This window comes from Phoca vitulina, unplaced genomic scaffold (genome assembly GCF_004348235.1).
Source record: "Phoca vitulina isolate PV1807 unplaced genomic scaffold, GSC_HSeal_1.0 scaffold51, whole genome shotgun sequence".
Classification (NCBI taxonomy): Eukaryota; Metazoa; Chordata; class Mammalia; order Carnivora; family Phocidae; genus Phoca; species Phoca vitulina.
In genome coordinates this window covers 11,060,702-11,073,822 of record NW_022589754.1, presented here as the reverse complement: position 1 = coordinate 11,073,822, position 13,121 = coordinate 11,060,702, and the positions used below count along the sequence as shown (strand labels likewise).

The following is a 13,121-nucleotide window of genomic DNA, read 5'->3' as shown; positions in this document are numbered from 1 at the left end:
CTTGCAACCTCTAACCTGTCTTATACAGTAACCACTAGTAACACATAGCTATTTAAATTTAAATATAAGTAAATAAAAATTTCAATTCCTCCATCACATCAGTCATACTTCAAGTGCTAATCACATGCAGCTAGTGGTTATCATATTGGACACCACAGACACAGAACATTTTCATTATCAAAGAAAATTCTACTAGATAACACTATTATTCTTACTTCCTAATGATCTAGTCACTGTCTTTATTTGTACAGGATGGCCTAGCATTTTATTTATCTTATTGGTCTCAGGCACACAGGATTGATGTTATCATATTCCTCATTTCATCAGTAATCCAAGCAAAGCTTCTTTCTTGCCATTATTCACTTATTCCCATTTATTCCTACATTCTTTCATACATAGCTATTCTAATGTGGTGAATGTGTATGTATTCTTTTAAAAGGTGTATTGTTCTATGTGTATATTTTTTAAAATTTATGTAAATGGTATCATGCTACAGATCTCATTCTTTTAATTTTTACTATAAATCATGTTTTTAAAGACCCATTCATACGTCTATGCATATATCTAATCTGTTGCTTTTATCTGTGCATAATTTTCTGTGGCATGCACCCACCACATTTTATCTATTTGTTTTCATTATGAAAAGCTTAACGCTTTATAGAACTCTTTTTTTTTTTAAAGATTTTCTTTATTTATTTGATAGAGAGAGAGAGACAGCGAGAGAGGGAACACAAGCAGGGGGAGCAGGAGAGGGAGAAGCAGGCTTCCCGCGGAGCAGGGAGCCCGATGTGGGGCTCGATCCCAGGACCCCAGGATCATGACCTGAGCCGAAGGCAGACGCTTAACAACTGAGCCACCCAGGCGCCCCTGCTTTATAGAACTCTTAGCAGAAGTTTCTGGCTTTATAGAAAATCTTCAAAAAAAAAAAAAAAAAAACCAGACAAACAAAAGTACTTGTTATCTTAGTATGTGACCTTCTTAGTATGTGACCTTTAACTGAGGGTATCTTAACCCCCTAGAATATATATCCTTGTGCTCTCCTTCAATATTCTAACTTACTGGTATCACTCTGCCTGTTATTGATCATTGTCCATTTTTTGTTTGGCTTTGGTCATATATGAGGTTTCATCCTTATTTTAAATTTCAAATAATGGTTTTCCATTGGTCTTTAGCTCTGATTACCTGGACTCAGGTTATTAGTTTATAAAGTCCCTTATTTCTTCTGTTTATTTCTGATTCTTCCTGTAGCTCCTTTTATTCGCCTTGGTGCCACTCAGGATTCATTCTGATGGGTAGTTTTCTGGCTAAAGTTTTCACTGAGGAGTGGAGGTTTAGGAACCTAATGGAGACAGGATTGCTGTACTGACAGCCAGAGACATCCAGGGCCTAATGGGAGGTTTCACATTCTTTGTTAGCTTGACACACAAGGGAAATAACCTTTTAATCCAGTGTAGCATACTTCATTTATTACAGTGTTATCCAGTTTGAAGATGTTATGAAAAACATCCCCAGAGAGATTTAAGATTTCAAAAACATCCTGAGTTTGAACTTAATTCAACTACTCCAGAAAGCTGAAACAAGGGAAGATGACCTTTTAGGCACTTCATATACTGGCACTGTTAGGGCAGATAATGTCATGCCAAATTAGAATGTTTGTCTCCTGGGGAGGGAGGAGGGTTAGTCAGAAGGAAAGGTTGAGGGTATGTGTTTTAGTTAAAATTAGCTGTCAGTGCTAATAATGTAACATTAAAAAATATATTAATCTACAGACATACAAAGAAAAAATTGAACAAGGGACACTTGATGTCTTTAAGGTAGCAGAAAGAGAACAAATATATGTTCTAATCTACTTAGATAGGGATGATATAGACAAATTGGAACTCATTTAGAGAAAAATGTCCAGAAGAAGGGGACCCAAAACTGATTTTAAATTCAGGGAAGAAAATTCAAGAAATGTGTTTCCTGTCTTCAAATACTTGAAGAGCTATTACAAAAAAAGTGAAACTAAACTTGTTTAGTTAGACCACAATGGGAAGTTACTTGAGATAGGAAGACTATAGTTCAACATATGAATCAACAAAGATGTCCAAGGACGAAATGGGTCATGGGAGAGGGGCATAGGGGAAAAAAAACAATCTCCCTACCACTAGCAATATTCAAGCAAAGGCTGGGCAACAGGTAACAATAAAGAACAAATTTAAGCACTGGATGAAGAAGCTGGACTAGACGATTCTAATACTTTATGATTCAATGTAACAACAAGAAGATCAGTTGTACAAATCTGAAACAAATTCAAGGAGCTTTTAGAATGATGTAAAAGAACATACAGCAAAGCTAATAAAATTACTCAAGCTACCCAGTCATCTGTGTGAGAAGAAGAATAACAGAAGACATTCCCACACTATGACACCAAGTGCCATAGCAACAAAGAGCATGGCCTTGTTGGATATGGGCCCGTAGCAACAAGGAGCATGGCCTGCCCATGGACTCAAGCCATGTTGAGGCACGTTTTTATAAAGGACAGAGAGATTCTCTCATGAACAAGGGGCTTTGGTCACTGAAGGAATGCTGTAGTTAAAAAAAATCTTAAAGATCGTATATATAATTTTTTCTTAGCCACAGTCATGACAGTTTTTCAAAGCCACTAAGAGTTATGTAAATTGGCCTAATAGGTAAATGAGGGTTCTTGCTTTTAACTGGCACTACCTCCCCTCCCAAACTGAAAAAAGAAGTGATTTCTACAGGAAGGCTCCGCCACATTTCTCCAGGACTCTGCCCAGAGATTGAAAGCCCAGTGACATGACACTCCACTTGGCTGGATTTTATTGCTTGCTGTACTCTTCTATTTCCTTTTTAGCCCAGACTCAATTATAATCAAGGTTTGCAAAAGGAAAACTACATGCAGTGAACCTGCCATAGTTCCAATTAAGTGCAAACATACCCTGAAAATTAAAATGAAAATCAAATGCCAATGCTATGAAAACACTAACAGCTTCCTCAGAAATGATGAAGAAATAAAGGCAGAGAGAAAAAAAGAAAAAAAAAAACTGCTCTTAGCCTAGCAATGCAGCCCCAGTCTTGTTATGTAATATCCCATGATTGCCCACATTTGCATACTCTATCAAATTGTCTATGTTTTAGCACACTTATAACAAATATATCTTAATGTTGATTTCATAAATCTTATTTAGTGGCATACGTCTGCTCTAGGTTTCCAAGACAACAAATTACTTTGCCCCAGCCACCCAATAAATCATGATTGTCCACAATCTTCAGTTCTCACCTGTGTGTTGACAGGACAAGAGGCACTTTGTGGTCTAAAGAATGGCTCCAGCATGATGGTGGTAGTGACTAGCATTAGAATTGGTTGGTAAGACATGTATTATATGACCTCACTGATATGAGGAATTCTTAAGCTCAGGAAACAAACTGAGGGTTGCTGGAGTGGTGGGGGATGGGAGGGATGGAGTGGCTGGGTGATAGACATTGGGGAGGGTATGTGCTATGGTGAGCACCGTGAATTGTGTAAGACTGCTGAATCACAGACCTGTACCTCTGAAACAAATAATACATTATATGTTAAAAAAAAAAAAAGATAACAGGAAGGGAAGAATAAAGGAGGGAAATCGGAGAGGAAGACAAACCATGAGAGACTATGGACTCTGAGAAACAAACTGAGGGTTCTAGAGGGAAGGCGGGGGATAAGTTAGCCTGGCGATGGCTATTAAAGAGGGCACGTACTGCATGGAGCACTGGGTGTTATCCGCAAACAATGAATCATGGAACACTACATCAAAAACTAATGATGTAATGTATGGTGATTAACATAATAATAATAAAAAAGAATTGGTTGGTTTGGAATCCTGGATTTCATAAACCTACCTTAGGGCTACACTTCAAAAATAGCTACCTGTTACTGTTTGTTATATGTCCACTCAGTCCCTAGTACAGAGTTTAGTAAATATCTGTTTCATTTCTTTTTCTCCCTTTTTCTCTCTACACTTACTTCAGTTCCAGAGGACAGTGATACATAATATAATAATAAGAGTGATAATGACAATAATAACTAATACTTAAATAGTGCTATCTTCCTTCAGAGATGGGTAGAAGTAGGGGTGGGGGAAATAAATTAATTAGTATTAAAATGAAGTAAGTAGGCTGGCTTCTAGTCCCAGCTCTGCCACTTAGGTCTGTGATGGTGGGGACATCATTTAAACACTCTGAGCTCCAGTTTCCTTATGTCAAAAGTAATAGTTACCTCATGGTGTTACTGTGAGTGTTAATTGGTTTATATATATAAAGTAGTACAGCACCTGGCTCATAGTGGGTCATCAAAGTGATAGTTCTAATATTCTTCTCTTTCCCCACCCCAGAATACCATTTAAACAACTCTTGACAAGATACTTTTAAATTGGGAGGTGGAATTCCCCAAGATCTTGAGATGGTTCATGACAGGGTGCACAGAAACCAGTGTTCAAAGTAACTCAACAGCTTGATAGAGGAGAACTACCTGAATGGGGAAGTCTGGTCCTTCTCTTATCTTTCCTCTTGATAAGACATTTTGTGATACCAAAAGCAATGAGAGTAGTTAAGTTTCTACAATCTATTTGGTGCCTTCAAAGTATTGCTGAGCAGAGGGGGCTGCTAAATTGAAAAACTTTACCCTCTGCCATGCAGCTGAGCTGCCCCATCACTGCACACTGGATGGTTTTACATGACCCTAATATAATCATACTTTTTATTCCCTGCCTTCTAGCCCCTCTCCACTTGGGCTATCCTGGTGACTGTATCTTGCCTTTACCCCACATCTTGACAAGTTTATTTTGTCAAATATTAAAAGAGCCAGGGGTAGAATCCAGAATTCATCTGGGTTTTTAGGTGGAGATAGAGGACAGAGGGGAGAGGAACCACTGGTTTTCTGCCCCCAGAAAGTTGACAAAGCCTCTGCTATCTTTCCTCTCTAGCCCTTCCTAGGGGAAAGAGAAAACTATTTCCACTACCTGCTCCATTTAGCTTCCTTTACTCAATGACAGTTTCTCTCTTGCTTATTGCCTCACTCAGCAATGCAACAAGGAAGAATCAAGCTTTGATGTATTGTCTCTAGCATCATCTGTTTCCTGCAGATATGAAGGAAATAGGAGCTTCTAGGAGAAAAAAAAGTCATGAGCTTTCATTCTGAAGTCCTGAGCTCCTTAGCTCCTCAGGTATCCACTTTCCTCATGTTCTTCAAATGCTTACCCAGATTCTTATTCAGATTTTACGAAGGAACCTAGTTCTTGGGAGGATGTCTGGGATATGTGTGTGTGTGTGTGGGGGGCTGCGGGAAGATAGGGGGAATCAAGATACAATTACACTTTTTAGCCAGAAAAAAAAATCAAATGGTGATGAAATCCCAGGAGAAACCATAGATTAAAGTCTACACTTTCTAAATATGTTACTTAACACAGCTGTTGAAGATGATGTCTTTGCTGTGCATTTATACCTATAATTCTGTCATTAGTATTCAGATATGATGCTAACCCTTCCCATTCCTAAGATACATATTCAGAAGGACTTTCTCTAGGAGTGGGTGATTCTACACTGATCCATCCACACGTTCAGCTTGTTACTCTTTATGGCCACAGTATGCGAAGGGAAGGAGACTAACATTCATTGAGTGATATCCTAAGTACTTTAAATACATTTATTACTTTAATTTAGACAACAGTCATAATGAGATACGTATTATTATCTTCGCCAATAGGTAAGGAAACAGACTCAGAGAAAGTTAAGCAGCTCTTTCAGGCCCACCTAGCTAGCTGGAGGGGAATCAGGATTCAAACCTAGCACTGAGTTACTCCAAAGCTCACAGTCTTCAGTCTTTGGTGGGACCATAAAAGTGGACTGACTTACCCCAAGACTGATAGGGCAGCTCCAGTTACATAACATGCTTCTCTAAACATTTAAGTTGAATTCTTTATGTATAAAATATCCCTTGAAAGAAAAGTAAGAAGGACAGGAGAGAAGAGGTTGCAGTAGACTGCCTATCTGAAGACAACCTGAAATCATGTGTTAGCATTTGAGGTACTTTTGTCAGGTCAAACTTAAAAAACAAAACAAACAAAACCAATACAATAGTGTCTTACCCAGGAACAATTTTTGCACTGCTAAGAAAGTCATGCATATTATTTTTCCACTGCTCGTTCTAATTGAAGTTAAGGGATTAAATGAATAGGGTTGACAGGACTACAGAGGGCTTTACAATTTAGTAAAATTATAACACCCATCCTGACACCTGAAAATTACCACACTGTGAGTCAAGAAAATAAGTGTCATCATCTCTATTTATGGATAAGAAAACTGAGGACCAGGCAAGTAATAATATAAAGTTGTTGAGATGGGGCTTGGTGGGTCCTGAAGTCATGAATGGCATCCTTCCTTTAATACATTTTTAAGTAGGGTGGGGGTGACATGATCAAAGTAATACCTTAATACTAGTTGACTTACAATGAATCATGAGAGTCAGAACTGTAGACTAGAGTAATGCTAGGCTAAGAATCAGAGGTTCTGGGTTCTAGTCATGGCTTTATCACCTTTATTAATGTATGATCCTGTAAAATTAAGATGAATATCCCTGTCATTTCTACTTAACAGAGCTACTGGGGACTCAAATGAGAGAAATAATGGATATAAGAGTGTTTAATAGGTCATTAGATACCTTGAAATGAATTAGACCCTTGGTGACTAGAGGAGTTAAAGTTAGTTTTTAATAAATATTCTGAGCACCATCCATTCTGTTGTAACTTATGGTACATATGTACATTGTTGTGCCAACCTAAAACATTTTTAGGTTAACAATAACTCACCTGAAAATATGCTCCATAGCTTTTGGATACTTAAGTACTTTTCTTGACCTAGCTAGGAATAAGATGGATGCAATAGAATTGCTGACTCTTCCCTTATCTGGTTACCTCTTTACTCAACCCAAGTTTCCTCTGAACTCTAAGGACCACTAGGGTCCTAAGGAAGCAGCCTCATTTAAAGGCCAAGATACAAGCAAGAAAGCAGGAACAGTGAGCTTATGAGTCACAGAAGAGAGAGGTACAACAAAATGCCTCTTATCATCTGCCATCATGAAGTTGTGGGATGAAGAAAAAGAAAATCTGCACACACATTTTGATCTTTTCATAGTGCCAGATACAGTTTAATTAGCTCTCAATATATACCTAGATAAAAATATTAGTATACACTTAGATCAAATGAGTTAACTATTATGTCTTCCTATAGACTGTGGGCAAGCAGCAGCATCTTGACACCTATGACAAAGTTTTTTGGGAGAAAAAGGAGATTGTTATCTTAACCCATGTTTTTATATTCCCCTCTTCCTGCCTTTCCATTTTTGCTCCACCTATTTTTCCAATTTTCTTGTCTCAACCAGTTTTGTGCTATCATCCACCTCTTCTGCTCACAAAATGTTCCAACATGTTTACAACAGTTCTGAAATAATTGTACCACATTCAGATAGGTTATTCCCATTTCTGCCCTACTCTACAATTTGTCTAAATTGGTGTTTTGTTTTTGTTTTTTGCCAGGATGCCTGGACTTGAAAAGGTGAAAGCCCCATTATAAAGACAGGGTCCAAAATGTAATCAAGTAATTAACAATTCAGAACCCCTACTGAGACTGTCTAATAAAAGTTGCCATTTTCAAACACGTCATAGAATCAGTTTAGAGCCTGTCATTTTGCTAATGCCTTGCTCATTACTGAGTTTGCTCTGCCAGAGAAGTATTCTTGAATTCTTGGAATATGAAGAACTGAGAGTAAGGAACTGGAGTTTTCCAAGCAATGGGTATGGAAACTTGAAGAATTTTTCAGGTAGGTTAACATGAAAAAATCTGTTGCTATTTCTTACTTCTGCCTCCAACTTGAATATACTAGGGCTCAATCCTGTTACCTTAGGGTGGCAGCTCTAGGTGCTGACACTATCTAAAATTTCTACAGTCACCCAGACGCCTTGGAGTGATAAGGCAATATTGTGATTTGATTCCATTTTGATCAAGTGGCCATAGTAGGCTCAGCATTGTATTATCTACTTAAATGACTGAAGAGAATTAGGTGCTAGAGCTAATGATTTCTAAACACTTAATTTCAGCTAAGTGGTTTCTTTGGTATTTTCTGTACAATTTATTTATACTGAAAATCACATTTATTTATTTATTTAACCATAAAAGTGATCAAGGGCAAGGGGGCAAGATGTGTAGAGTACTTTACCTGGAAAAAGCCTGTTGGACTTTGTACTCCCTTAGATAAAATCCTGGCCCTGTTGAACAGAGAAGGAAACTCATCCGAGCAGAAGGGGAATTTCTTTCAAAATATGAGCATGCCATCATTGCTCCATGTACTGCAAATAAAAGGAGAGTGTTCATGTGTCTGATGTGCATGAACAGGTGGCATAGACAGCTCTCGCAGGTGAATGGCAATAAACAGATCTCACTGTCAACACCTCTCATATGATATCTTTCATTCTCTTTTGAGGTCTGCCAAGTGAAGTCACACCATAGTCAAGGTTCATGAGGAAATACAGGGATGTAGATTTCGAACCAATTAAACTGGAGTCACATCACCCTTAGACATGGGCTCACTTAATTCCTAGAGAGTAGGATTATTTTGTACTACAATAAATAAGTCAATTTTTTAAGGGTAAAAATAAAGTATTCTCCAGAACAAGTTATACATTGGATTTACTAGCTGCTGACCATTCCTCCAACATAACCCCAATCGAATTGTAGGCAGATACGTGAACTGAAAGCCAGACTGCTATTTAAGTAGCTGCTTATGCAACTGGGTTAAATTCTAAACATTAGCAACTACTTAAACAGCAAGCTGGGGAAAAGTTTTGCTACCTTTAGATGAATGTAAGTAAGTCCCAACACTAAGCTAACCTATCACCTCATGATGTCTAATGATAAGGGTATTAACATTTATTTATCACTTACTATGTACTAGAAGCTTTATATTGATTTGCATTTAACCCTTTAAAAAGCCCTGTTAAAGTAGGTAGGAATTAGCATTGCTATTTTATAAATGAGAAAACTAAATCTCAGAGAGTTTAAGTAACTTGCTAAAAGTCACACAGCCTTATTACCATCATTCTAGGCCAATATGTTCAGGTTACATGCAGAAATTTTAATAGAAGAGACGTGTGTGTGTGTGTAAAAGGGAACAGCAGTTTCATGAGTAACTACAGCATAGGGAATATAGTCAATAATATCGTAATAACTATGTATGGTGATAAACAGTAACTACACTTACTGTGGTGAGCATTTCATAATGTATATAATTGTTGAAACACTATATTGTACACAAAAATTAATACTGTATGTTAACCATACTTCAATTTTTTAAAAAAGAACAAATTGCTACTTTAATATTTTTCTCTTATTTTCATGTAACTTCCCCTTCCTTTACAGTCTTTTTGTACTAATATTTTGTTCATTTCTGGTACTTTCTTAATTTCTCCTCAGAGACAATAGTCAAAATAATTCAGTCATAATAACATAAATGCTAGGTCCACCAGCTCTGGGAAAGCCCAGAGAAGAGAAATTGTCGCACATGCTTGCTGCTGAAAACAGGTCAGGTGTAGAAGACATTCACTGATTCAACTCTGGGAACCCACTACATTTTTTCTTTAAAAAAATTTGAATATAGTTGACACACAATTTTACGTTAGTTTCAGGTGTACAAAATAGTGATTCAACTTGTCCACATGTTATGCTATGCTTACAAGTGTAGCTACCATCAGGCACCATACAATGCTATTAAAATTTCATTGAAAGTATTCCCTATGCTGTATCTTTCATCCTTGTGACTTATTTATTCAATTAACTGGAAGCCTGTATCTCACTCCTTTTCACCCATTTTACCTAACTCCCCCCATCCCCTTCTTTCTGGCAACCATCAGTTTGTTCTCTGTTTATAGGTCTGATTCTGCTTTTTGTTTGTTTATTCATTTGATTTTTTTTTTAGATTCCACATATGAGTGAAATCATATGGTATTTGTCTTTCTCAGTCTGACTTACCTTACTTAGCGTTATACCTTCTAGGTCCATTCAAGTTGTCACAAATGGCAAGATCTCATCCTTATTAATGGCTGCATAATATTCCACTGTATATACATATATACACCACGTATTCCTTATCTGTTCATCTATCAATGGACACTTAGGTTGCTTCCATATCTGCATATTATAAATAATGCTGCAATAAACATGGGGATGCATGTATCTTTTTGAATTAGTGTTTTCATTTCCTTTGGGTAAATGCCCAGTAGTAGAATTATTGGATCATATGGTTGTTCTATTTAATTGTTTTGAGGAATCTCCATACTGTTTTCCATAGTGGCTGTACCAGTTTATATTTCTACCAATAGTGCATGAAAGTTCCTTTTTCTGTACATCATTGCCAACACTGCTTATTTCTCATCTTTTTGATTTAGCCATTCTGACAGGTGAAAGGTGATATCTCATTGTGGTTTTGATCTGCATTTCCCTGATGATTAGTGATGTTGAACATCTTTTCATATATCTGCTGGCCTTCTGCATGTCTTCTTCAGAAAAATGTCAATTCAGGTCCTCTGCCCATTTTATTAATCAGATTATTTCTGGTGTTGAGTTATGTAAGTTCTTTCTTTATTTTGGATATTAATCCTTTATTGGATATATCATTTGCAAATATCTTCTACCAATCAGTAGGCTGTCTTTTTGTTTTGTTGATGGTTTCCTTTGCTGAACAAAAGCTCTTTATTTTGACATAGTCCCAATAGTTTATTATTGTTATTATTTTTTATTTTAATTCCAGCATAGGTAACATACAGGGTTATATTAGTTTCAGGTGTACAATATAGTGATTCAGCAATTCCATATATTATTCAGTGATTATAATGATAAGTGTACTCTTAATCCCCTTCACCTACTTCACCCTTCCCCCCACCCAACTCTCCTCTGGTAACCATCATTTGTTCTCTATAGTTAAGAGTTTGTTTTTGCTTTATCTCATTTTTCCCTTTGTTCTGTTTCTTTTTTAAAAAAGTTTTTATTTTAAATCCAGTTAGTTAGCATACAGTGTAATATTAGTTTCAGATGTGTGAGTGATTCAACAATTTCATACATCACCTGGTACTCATCATGACAAGTGCACTCCTTAATCCCCATCACCTATTTCACCCATCCCCTCATCCCCCTCCCCTCTAATACTCATCAATTTGTTCTCTATAATTAAGATTTTTCTTCTTATATTTGCCAATGACATATCAGATAAAGGCCTAGTATCCAGCATCTACAAATAACTCATCAAAATCAACATCCAAAAAATAAATAACCCAGTTAAGAAACAGGCAGAAGACATGAAGAGACATTTTTCCAAAGAAGACATACAAATGGCTGACAGACACATGAAAAAATGCTCAACATCACTCATCATCAGGGAAATACAAATCAAAACCACAATGAGATACCACCGCACACCAGTCAGTATGGCTAAAAGTAACAAGTCAGGAAACAACAGATGTTGGTGAGGATGTGGAGAAAGGGAAACCCTTTTGCACTGTTGGTGAGAATGCAAACTGGTGCAGCCACTCTGGAAAACAGTATGGAGGTTCCTCAGAAAGTTAAAAATAGAACTATCCTATGATCCAGAAATTGCACTACTAGATATTACACAAAGGATACAAAAATATAGATTCAAAGGGGTACATACACCCCAGTGTTTATAGCAGCATTATCTACAATAGCTAAACTATGGAAAGAGCCCAGATGTCTATCAACAGATGAATGGATAAAGAAGAGGTGGTATATATATGCAATGAAATATTAGCCAGCCATCAAAAAAGAATGAAATCTTGCCATTTGCAATGACATGGATGGAAATAGAGTGTATTATGCTAAGCAAAATAGTCAGAGAAAGACAAATACCATATGATTTCACTCATATGTGGAATTTAAGAAACAAAACAGATGAACATAGGGGAAGGGAGGGAAAAATAAAATAAGATAAAAACAGAGAGGGAGGCAAACGGTAAGAGACTTTTTAAAAAGATTTTATTTATTTATTTGACAGAGAGAAAGAGAGAGCACACAAGCAGGGAGAGCGGCAGGCAGAGGGAGACTGAGAAGCAGGCTCCCCACAGAGCAGGGAGCCCAATATGGGACTCCATCCCAGGACCCTGGGATCATGACCTGAGCTGAAGGCAGACGCTTAACTGACTGAACTACCCAGGCGCCCACCATAAGAGACTCTTAACTATAGGGAACAAACTGAGGGTTGCTGGAGGGGTGGTGGGTGGGGGATGGAATAAATGGGTCATGGGCATTAAGGAGGGCACTTGTTGGGATGAGCACTGGGTGTTATATGTAAGTGATGAATCACAAAATTCTACTCCTGAAACTAATACTAAACTATATGTGAACTAAGTTAAATTAAAAAAAAAAAAAAAAGAGTCTGCAGGTGCCTGGGTGGCTCAGTTGGTTAAGCACTGGACTCTTGGTTTTGGCTCAGGTTGTGATCTCAGGGTCATGAGATCAAGCCCCGCATGGGGCTCTGTGTTCAGTGCAGAGTCTGTTTGTCCCTCTCCCTCCCCCCCAAGCTCCGCCCCTCACTTGCACTCTCTCTCAAATAAATAAATAAATAAATAAATAAATAAATAAATAAATACAATCTTTAAAAAAAAAGAGTCTGCTTCTTGGTTTCTCTATTTCTCCTTTGCTTGTTTTGTTTCTTAAATTTCACATATGAGTGCAATCATATGCTATTTGTCTTTCTCTGACTACTTATCTCACTTACCATTATAGTGGCTAGCTCCATCCATGTTGTTGCAAATGGCAAGATTTCATTCTCTTTTATGGCTGAATAATACTCCATTGACTATATATACCACTTCTACTTCATCCATTCATCTATTGATGGACACTTGGACTGCTTCCATAATTTGGCTATTTTAAGTACTGCTGCAAAAAAATAGGGGTGCAAATACCCTTTCAATTTAGTGTTCTCATATTCTTGGCATAAATAAATACCCAGTAGTGTGATTATGGATCATATGGTAGTTCTATATTTAATATAGAAAGGAATTTAATATATAATTTAA

At 37.2% G+C, this 13,121-nt stretch overlaps 1 protein-coding gene across 2 annotated transcripts in view; it reads right to left on the bottom strand.

The window, feature by feature from the left end:
* The window catches only part of NEXMIF (neurite extension and migration factor), a 155,834-nt gene that overhangs the window by 23,624 nt on the left and 119,089 nt on the right, over nucleotides 1-13,121 (bottom strand). The window contains exon 2 of one of the 2 annotated variants that reach the window (XM_032387825.1): nucleotides 8,252-8,381. The exons of the other annotated variant lie outside the window; for it this stretch is intronic. The gene's annotated coding sequence lies outside the window, so the exon portion shown is untranslated. The remainder of the gene's footprint in view (nucleotides 1-8,251; nucleotides 8,382-13,121) is intronic. 2 annotated transcript variants of the gene reach the window in all.